Source organism: Elephantulus edwardii, unplaced genomic scaffold (assembly GCF_000299155.1).
Source record: "Elephantulus edwardii isolate Elephantulus edwardi_28Jun2011 unplaced genomic scaffold, EleEdw1.0 scaffold00588, whole genome shotgun sequence".
Classification (NCBI taxonomy): Eukaryota; Metazoa; Chordata; class Mammalia; order Macroscelidea; family Macroscelididae; genus Elephantulus; species Elephantulus edwardii.
Genome location: NW_006400338.1, coordinates 2145 through 10952, shown reverse-complemented (window position 1 = coordinate 10952; position 8808 = coordinate 2145).

Here is an 8808-nt window from a genome sequence, read left to right as displayed (position 1 = left end):
TTTTTTAAATTATTTTATATTGGTTTACATACAAAAGTCATTTATATACATGTGTTTCCTGCATTTCTCCATTCACACTGCATTTCACATATCATTCCCATATATTGTGTTTCATAAAATTAATTATGGTGCATCATTAGCCCACACTTTCAGGTCCTCTCTGGATCTTTCCTTCACCTCCTCACACTGCAACATGGAGATTCCCTGCTCTCAACCCTATACCTCCCTTCTCCATTCCCTTTCCCCTTTGGACTTTGGTATACATCTTACTAGTAATCTTCCTACTTTTACAATTATAGACTTATGCTGTATTTGTCCTTATGAGACAAAGTTAGTTCACTCAGCATAAGGCTGTCCAGACTCTCCCATGTTACATAGTTTTCTTCAAAATCATTGCTCCTGAGTGCTGCACAGTATTCCATCATGTGAATGTACCACAATTTATCAAGCCATTTATTTGCTGATGGATATATTGTGACTAATGCTGCTTTGAACATCAGTGTACACATATCCATTTGTGTCTTGGTTCTATTTTCCTCAGGGTATATTCCTAGTGGTGGAATATCTGGGTCATATGGAATTTCTAAGTTTAGTTTTTTGAGGAAACTCCAAACTGCCTTTTAGAGTGGTTGTCCCACTTTACAATCCTACCACCAATGTATGAAAGCTCGAATTTCTCGACATTCTCTCCACTATTTATTACGTGCTGCCCTACTGAACTTTGCCATGGCTACAGAGGTGAGATGGTATCTCACTGTGGTTTTTATTTATTTCTCTCTTATTGCCAATGATTTTGAGCTTCTCTTTATGTGTCTGTTGGCCATCCTAATATCTTAGTCTTTCCATGTCTTTTGCCCATTTTGTAATTGGGTTATCAGTTTTTTTCTTGTGAAGGCTCTGCAAACTTTCCATTATGAGACCCTTATCTGAGATGGTATTGTCAATTCTTCCCCCCCCCGCCCCACCCCAGTCAGTAGGTTTTCTTTTCATCTGACTGGAAAAAGGTTTTGATGCACACAGAGAGTTAATCTTTAGGAAGTCTCATTCCTGTACAATAACAATGGTGACACAGAAAAAGGAAACTAAGAAAGTAATACCAATTTACAATAGTCAGCCACAAATTGAGATACTTGGGAGTAACCCTAACTAGAAATACAAATGGCCTTTATAAAGAAAAATACAAAACACTACTATGAGAAACAATATGAGACCTAAATAAATGGAAAAAATGTTTCTGTTCATGGATGTGAAGATTCAATATAGTGAAAATGGCAATCCTACCAAAAATGGGTTTCTTTTTTCCTTTTCCATCTTAATATGTAACTGCAGGTTCTAGTCCTAAGCCTTTGGAGATCTGTGGATCTCAGGTTAAAAATGTCTGATTTGTGTCTGTTTGGGTGTTTTGGGTTGTTTTTTTGTTTTTGTTTTGGTTTGGTTTTGTGGCTGTTATTTTTATGCACAATGGCTTGTTAATCTCTGGGAGCAGTATTTACCTGTTAGCTTCCATATGATAAGCCCAATTGCTAGTTCAAATAAAGTTCTTTTCTTGCTAAAGAAAGCATCATGCCATCTCTGATTTGGATATATACAGGCTATTACACAAGCTATAAGACATAATGAAGAAATAAATATGAAATTGTATATATATAGATAACTTTATTGGATATTTGTTTCTTTAATTTATCAAATTTAAAGGTAAAGAACAAAGGCGTAAAACCACTTTGCTCAAAAAGCTGCACAAAAGCATAAATCTATTTGTATCAGAATCCATCAATACTTTCTGTTAGCTCTAAACTTGACACTGAGAGCAAAGGCAGAAAGACTCAAGTATGTTCTAAAACTAAGTTTCATCAAGTAAATTATTGAATGATTCACGGTAGGCTGACGTACCTAGCTTTTGCCTGGACACTAGGAATCGAAATTGATGGTAACCATCTCCTTGTGACTCAGAAAACTTTAAAAATAAAAACAGATCAAGCAAATTTAGTCAATTTGAGATTACATCTTCTAAATGATTGCTCATTTTTTATTTAATACATTAATTTTCTGGATATATTCCTCCCTTCCAAGGAGCCAACTGCCAGTTGTAGTGACAAGAGCCAAGCATATAGAACCACAAGAAAGATATCATGAATTTCAAGATGTGAGGGAAATAAAATTTTTTTATCAAATCATTAATAACCTAACCAAATCAAACCCACAAGTGTGGAGCTGATTTTTCACTCATGGCAGCTCTTCCTCATATTTCTAGCTGTAAATCTTTACAGGAGGAGACTATCATATTTCTACTGCATAGCAACAATCTTTGGTCTGACCATTTACCAAGCATGATGATGCCAAATCTCCTATGGCCTATACATATATGCATTTGCTTACAATTTTCATAATTACCATCAGTTGTGTTAAAATGCTTCTTTTTCAGGGAATATTCCATATAAATATTTGGAAGTGAGAGGATTAGTCTAGAGACTAAAGTGTGTGTGCTTCAGGCTATGGTCTCCACAATTGCTTTTTACACTTCAGAGAGCTGCATGATCACTAAGGATGATGGAAGAAGAATAGATGCCTTTCAGTTGTGGTGATGGAGAAGGGTATCGAGCATACCATAGATTGACAAGAGAACAAACAGGTATGTCCTGGAGAGGCTGAAACTAAATGGCTCATTGAAAGCAAAGATTTTGAAGCTCCATCTGTCATATTTTGGGTATGTTGCAAGAGGGACTAGTTTTTGGAAAACGACATCTTTCTTTGAAGTGTGGAAGGTCAGTGCAGGGAAGAAACTCTGGCTGAGATGAACTGAGTTATGAGGACAGGTGTATCAGAGACAATGAAATTGGCTCAAGATAGGACAGGGTTCAGAGTTCTTGTTCATCCTTGTTCATAGGGTTGCTATGAGTCACAGGTAACTTAATTGCACATAACAACAACATAGTCTGTTAATCTAAAAATAGTATTAAGTATATATATTTCCTCCTGAAAATCCATTTCTAAAAGGAATTAAGATAGGAGATATCTATTTTTAATATGTATAAGCCTTGGCTTCTCTGGAGTCCTCTTAAATTATTTTAACTCCCATCAAATAGTTGTTGTTATGTGCCGTTGAGTTGCCTGTGACTCTATGTAAAACAGCCCTAAACCCTGCTCTATCTTGTGCCAATCTTATTGTCTTTGACATACCTACTCCCATACCTCAGCCACTGAATTAATCAATCCATCTCATCAAGGGTCTTCCTCCCTTGTGCTTTTTCTCGACCCTCTCAGTCATGACGTCCCTCTTCAAAACTGGTCCCTCCTTGTAACATGTTCATAGTATGTCAGATGAAGCTTCAGAATCCTTGCCTCCAAGGAGCAGCCTGATGTCATCCTCTCTAGGACGAACCTATTTGTTCTCCTAGCAGTCCATGGTATATTCAGTACTCTTCTCCAGTACCACAGCTCAAAGGCATCAATTCCTTTTTTATCATCCTTAGTCATTGCCCAGATTTCTGATGCATAGCAAGTAATTGCAGACTATGGCCTGAATCACAGATTCATAGCACAACCTTGTTCTGACCAATAGCTTATCACATAGAAAATTTTATTAATCGGCAAATAATCGCTATTTTAAAACTGTAACTATTTTGGGTTTTGGTTACTGGGGTTTTCTTTTTTCTTTTTTATTCTCACAGTCCCCAAAATTGAGTTCATGGCAAACAGCCACCATCATTTCGTACAAGCTCTTATTGATGCTATTTCACAAGATTTCTTTCTTTTTTTTTATGCTTCACTCCCATTTATTGATGTCTGCCTTCCCTCATTCCCTCATTTCCTGATGAGCACAGACTCTAATGTGTTTAATATTCTTGGGCTTACATACATCTTTGAAAAAGAAATATTTTTATCCATTTATTCATTGTTGCACTTTTCTCCCCTCTTAACCCTCGCCCCTAGTACACTGCCCTCTTAGAAAAGTAAAAGAAAAATACTTTCATTGCTTTACAAACCCTCCCCCAGGTCCAATCCATTATGCAGCCTTTGTTCTGGACTCCTGTCATGACAAAAATAACTGATCACATATCCCTTTTAAACAATTTTCTCCCTCATATGTTTCAATGCCGTATACATTATTAAACCCATCTTTCTCAGTCTCCCCCCAGTGCCGATGTCAGTCCTATTTTACAACAGTAGCAGCATGCAGTATATGTCCTTTTGTGACTGAGATACCTCACTCATCAAAATGTCCTCCAGGGTCACCCATTTTGAATAATATTGCATGAGTTCCTTGTTTTTTTAATGCTGCATAGTATTCCATTGTGTGAATATACCACAGCTTCTCGATTAGTTTGTTTGTTGATGGGTATTTAGGTTATTTCCAACTCCTTGCTATTGTGAACAAAGCCATGTTAAACATGGATGTGCATATATCTGCTTGGATGTCAGTTATGGTCTCTTTGGGGTATATTCCCAGTAGTGGAATTGCTGAGTTAAATAGGATCTCTATTTGCAACTTTTTTGAGAAAGCTCCATACCGCCTTCCAGAGTAGTTGCACCATTTTACACTCCCACAAACAGTGAATAAGGGTTCCAGTTCTCCACAACCTCGCCAGCATTTGTTGCTTGCTGTTCTGTTAAATCTTGCTATTCTGATTAGAGTGAGATGATAGCTCATAGTTGTTTTAATTTGCTTCTCTCTTAAAGCTGGGGATTTTGAACATTTCCTCATGGGCTTGTTAGCCATCTGAATGTCTTCTTTGGTTAAGTGTCTGTTCATATCCTGTGCCCATTTTTTATTGGATTATTTACCTTTATCTTGTTGTGGTGCTCAAGTAATTTATAAATTCTGGATATAAATCCCTTATCTGATATGTCATTACCAAATACTTTTTCCCAGTCTGTGACTTCCCTTTTGACCCTGTTAGAGAAGTTTTAGGATGTGCACAGGGATTTGAGTCTTAGAAGATCCCATTCATCTACGTTATCTTCTCCTGGTTGTAGGCTTTTCAGGATACTCTCAAGACTGTTTATGTTGTGGATTAGGACTTGTAGCATTCTTCCAAGCTTTTCTTTAATGAAGCTTATAGTCCTTGGTTTTAATCCTAGGTCCATGATCCACCTTGAGTTGGTTTTTGTATATGGAATGAGGTGTGGATCTTGCTTGAGTCTTTTGCAGATACTTTTCCAATTTTGCCAACACCATTTGTTAAAAAGGCTGTCGTTTCCCCACTTAACTGATTTCATCTCCTTGTCAAAAATCAGCTGACCATAGATACTTGGGCTCATCTCCAGATTCTCAATTCTAGTCCATTGATCTATGTGTCTCTCATTGTACCGGTACCATGCTGTCTTAACCACCATGGCAGTGTAGTAGGATTTGAAATCGGGAAGTGAGATACCTCTTACCTTTCTTCTATTTTTAAGGAGTGTTTTCCTTATTCGGGGCTACTTTGCATTCCAAATGAAACTGAAGTTTGCCTTTTCCAGCTCCTTGAAGAATAGGATTGGTATTTGTATTGGGATTGGTATTTTTATTGGGATTGCACTAAATGTGTAAATTGCCTTTGGTAGTATTGCCATTTTCACAATATTGAGTCTTCCTATCCATGAGCAAGGGATATTCTTCCACTTCTCAAGGTCTCTTTTTGTTCTTTATAGTAGTGTTTTATCATTTTCTTTGAATAGATTCTTTGTGCTTCGGGTTAAATTTACTCCCAAGTATTTAATCTTGTGATTAGCTATTGTGAATGGTATTGTTTTTCTTAGTTCTGCTCTGTATTCTCTTTGTCACTGTAGAGAAATCCAACTGATTTTCGTATGTTGATCTTGTATCCTGCTACTTTGTTGAATTGGTCCACTGTGTGCAACAATTTTCTTGCTGAGTCTTTAGGGTTTTCTAAGTATACTATCTTATCATCTGCTAGAGAGATAATTTTTCCTCCTCATTGCCAATTTGGATGCCTTTTATTCCCTTCTCTTATTGTATCTCTAAGACTTCCAAAACAATATTAAATAAGAGAGGTGATAGTGGTCATCCTTGCCTAATTCCTGTTCTTAAAGGGAATGCCTTTAATCTTTTTCCATTGAGAACAATGTTGGCTCTCAGGTGTTCATAAATACTTTTTATTATGCTGAAGAAATTCCCCTCTAATCCTGTTTTGTTGAGTGTTTTAATCAGGAAAGGGTGTTGGATTTTGTCAAAGGCCTTTCTGCATCAATTGATAGGATCATGTGGTTCTTGTTCTTTGCTTTGTTAATGTGTTGAATTACTTTAATTGTTTTCCTTATGTTGAACCATCCTTGCATAACTGTTATGAATACAACTTGGTCATGATGAATTATTTCTTTGATGTGTTGTTAGATTCTATTGGCCAGAATTTTATTCAGGATTTTTGTATCTATGTTCATGAGAGCTATTGGCCTATAGTTTTCTATTTTGGTGGTGTCCTTTCCTGACTTTGGTATCAAGGATATGTTTGCTTCATAGAATGAATCTGGGAGACTTCCATCTTTTTCTATTTTCTGAAATAATTTATGTAGAATTGGTAACAGTTCTTTTCTGAAAGTTAGATCAAATTCACTTGTAAAACCATCTAGTCCAGGGCTTTTTTTGGTTGGGAGATTTTGTATTCCCTTTTCAATTTCTTCTTTTGTAATGGGTCTGTTCAGATGTTCAATTGTGGTTTTTGTAGTTTAGGTAGGTTGTGCGTTTCTAAGTATTTGTCCATTTCCTCTAGGTTTTCATATTTGTTTGAGTATAGTTTTACATAATACTCTCATGTTAGCTTTTTTACTTTAGTTGGCTCTGTTGTGATGTTGCCTGATTCATCTCTTATTCAGATTATTTGTGTCTTCTCCTTTTCTTTTGTGAGTTTTGCTAGTGGTTTTTTGATTTTATTGACCTTTTCAAAGAACCAACTTCTAGTTTTGTTGATGGTTTCAATTATTATTCTGTTTTCTATTTCATTTATTTCTACTCTAATTTTTATAATTTCAGTTTTTTTAGAGGGTGTCAGGTTTTCTTGCTGCTCTTTTTCAATTTGCTGGAGATGTCGTGTTAGAGAGTCAATAGTTTTTCGGGCCTTTTGATGTGTTTGTTTGTTGCTATAAATTGACCTCTGATTATTGATTTTACTGTTTCCCAGAGGTTTTGGTAAGTGGCGTTTTCATTGTCATTTGTTTCAAGAAATTTTTTAATTTCCTTTTTTATTTCTTCTAGTACCCAGTCATGTTCAAGCAAGGTGTTGTTCAGCTTCCAAATGTATGGTTTTTTTCCTCCTTTATCTTCTTATTATTAATTTCTAATTTTGTAGCATTATGGTCTAAGACTATGTTTTTTTAATTTATTGATGCTTGCCTTGTGACCTAGAATGTGATCTATCCTGGAGAATGTTTAAATTGTGATTGAAGTTTACAGAGCAAATCCATTTCCCACTGATTTTGGTTTTGCTTTTTGGATTCCTGACCTCTTTCTGACATTTTTTTCCCCTCATGGTTCTGTAGCTTAATGTGTTCATCTGCACATAATCTAAACAAGTTGCTACTTTTAGTCTTTTTAAAGCTGTTATAAAGTACAGAAACTAGTATAGCAATGGATGGAAAAGCCAATAGTCAGAAAAAAGTTGATAAAATTAAAATTATGACTGATTTTATGTATGGTAAATCCAGAAGAATGTCTATTTGTGCAGTATTTTTTTAATTTGTGTAGTATTGACAATCCAAAACAATGCAGAGAAAACAAGCAAGGCATTAGCAGCTCTGGTCAAACAAGAAACCGCAATTCAAATTATGAGGAACAATGTTTCAGTTCTCCCAAGATCAATGAGGAACACGTTAACAGGGTTAAAGAGATAGAACACAGAATCAGTGAAATAGAATATAGAAGTCACCATGGATCTGCTAGACCAAAAAACAGAATCAAAAAGAAGGAAAAAGAACAAAAATCAAAGAATAATATCAAGAGAAATAACATGCACATACTCAGAATCTTAGAGAAAGAAGAAGCAACTGAAGACTCCGAAAAAGTTGTGGGAGGATTATTAGAAGAAAACTTTCCAGGCATAATGAAGAATGAGAGAATATATACTCAAGAAGCTGAGAGATAACTTTATGGAATAGACTCCAAAAGAAAAACACCAAGACATAACATAGTCAAATTTGCCAGAACCAAAGATAAGGAGAGAATTCTGAAAGTAGTGAGGAAGAAACAAAGAGTAACATATAAGGGAGAGCAAATAAGACTAACTGCCAATTTCTCAACAGAAACCATGTGAGAAAGGAGACAATGGAATAACATATAAATTGCTAAAAAATAAAACTGTCAACCAAGAATACTGTATCCAGCAAAATTGTCCATCAAATATGAAGGAGAGATCAAGATATTCCCAGAAAAATAGAACCTAAGGGAGTTTGTAAAAACAAGACCAGAATTGCAGTAAACACTGAGAGATGTCCTTCTTAAAGAAGTTCCACAGAAAGCAGGATGGATCAAAGTAACTAGATACAACACCTAAAAGAGTTCAACAAAAACATAGTAATGAAATCTTGCCTCTCAATAATTTCACTGAATGTAAATGGTTTAAATGCATCACTGAAGAGAAAAAGAGTAGTAGATTGATAAAAACTGCCAAAATCCATCAATATGCTCTCTACAAGAGACATATCTGAAAAATGAAGATGAAGAAAGACTAAAAATAAAAGGATGGGGGAAAATATACAAAGCAAATGGTACCCCCCAAAAAAGCAGTGATGGCAGAATTAATTCCTGATAAAATACGTTTCAATAATGCGAAACCTGTACTTGGACCAAGAGGCAGTAGTCAGAACAGAGCAGGG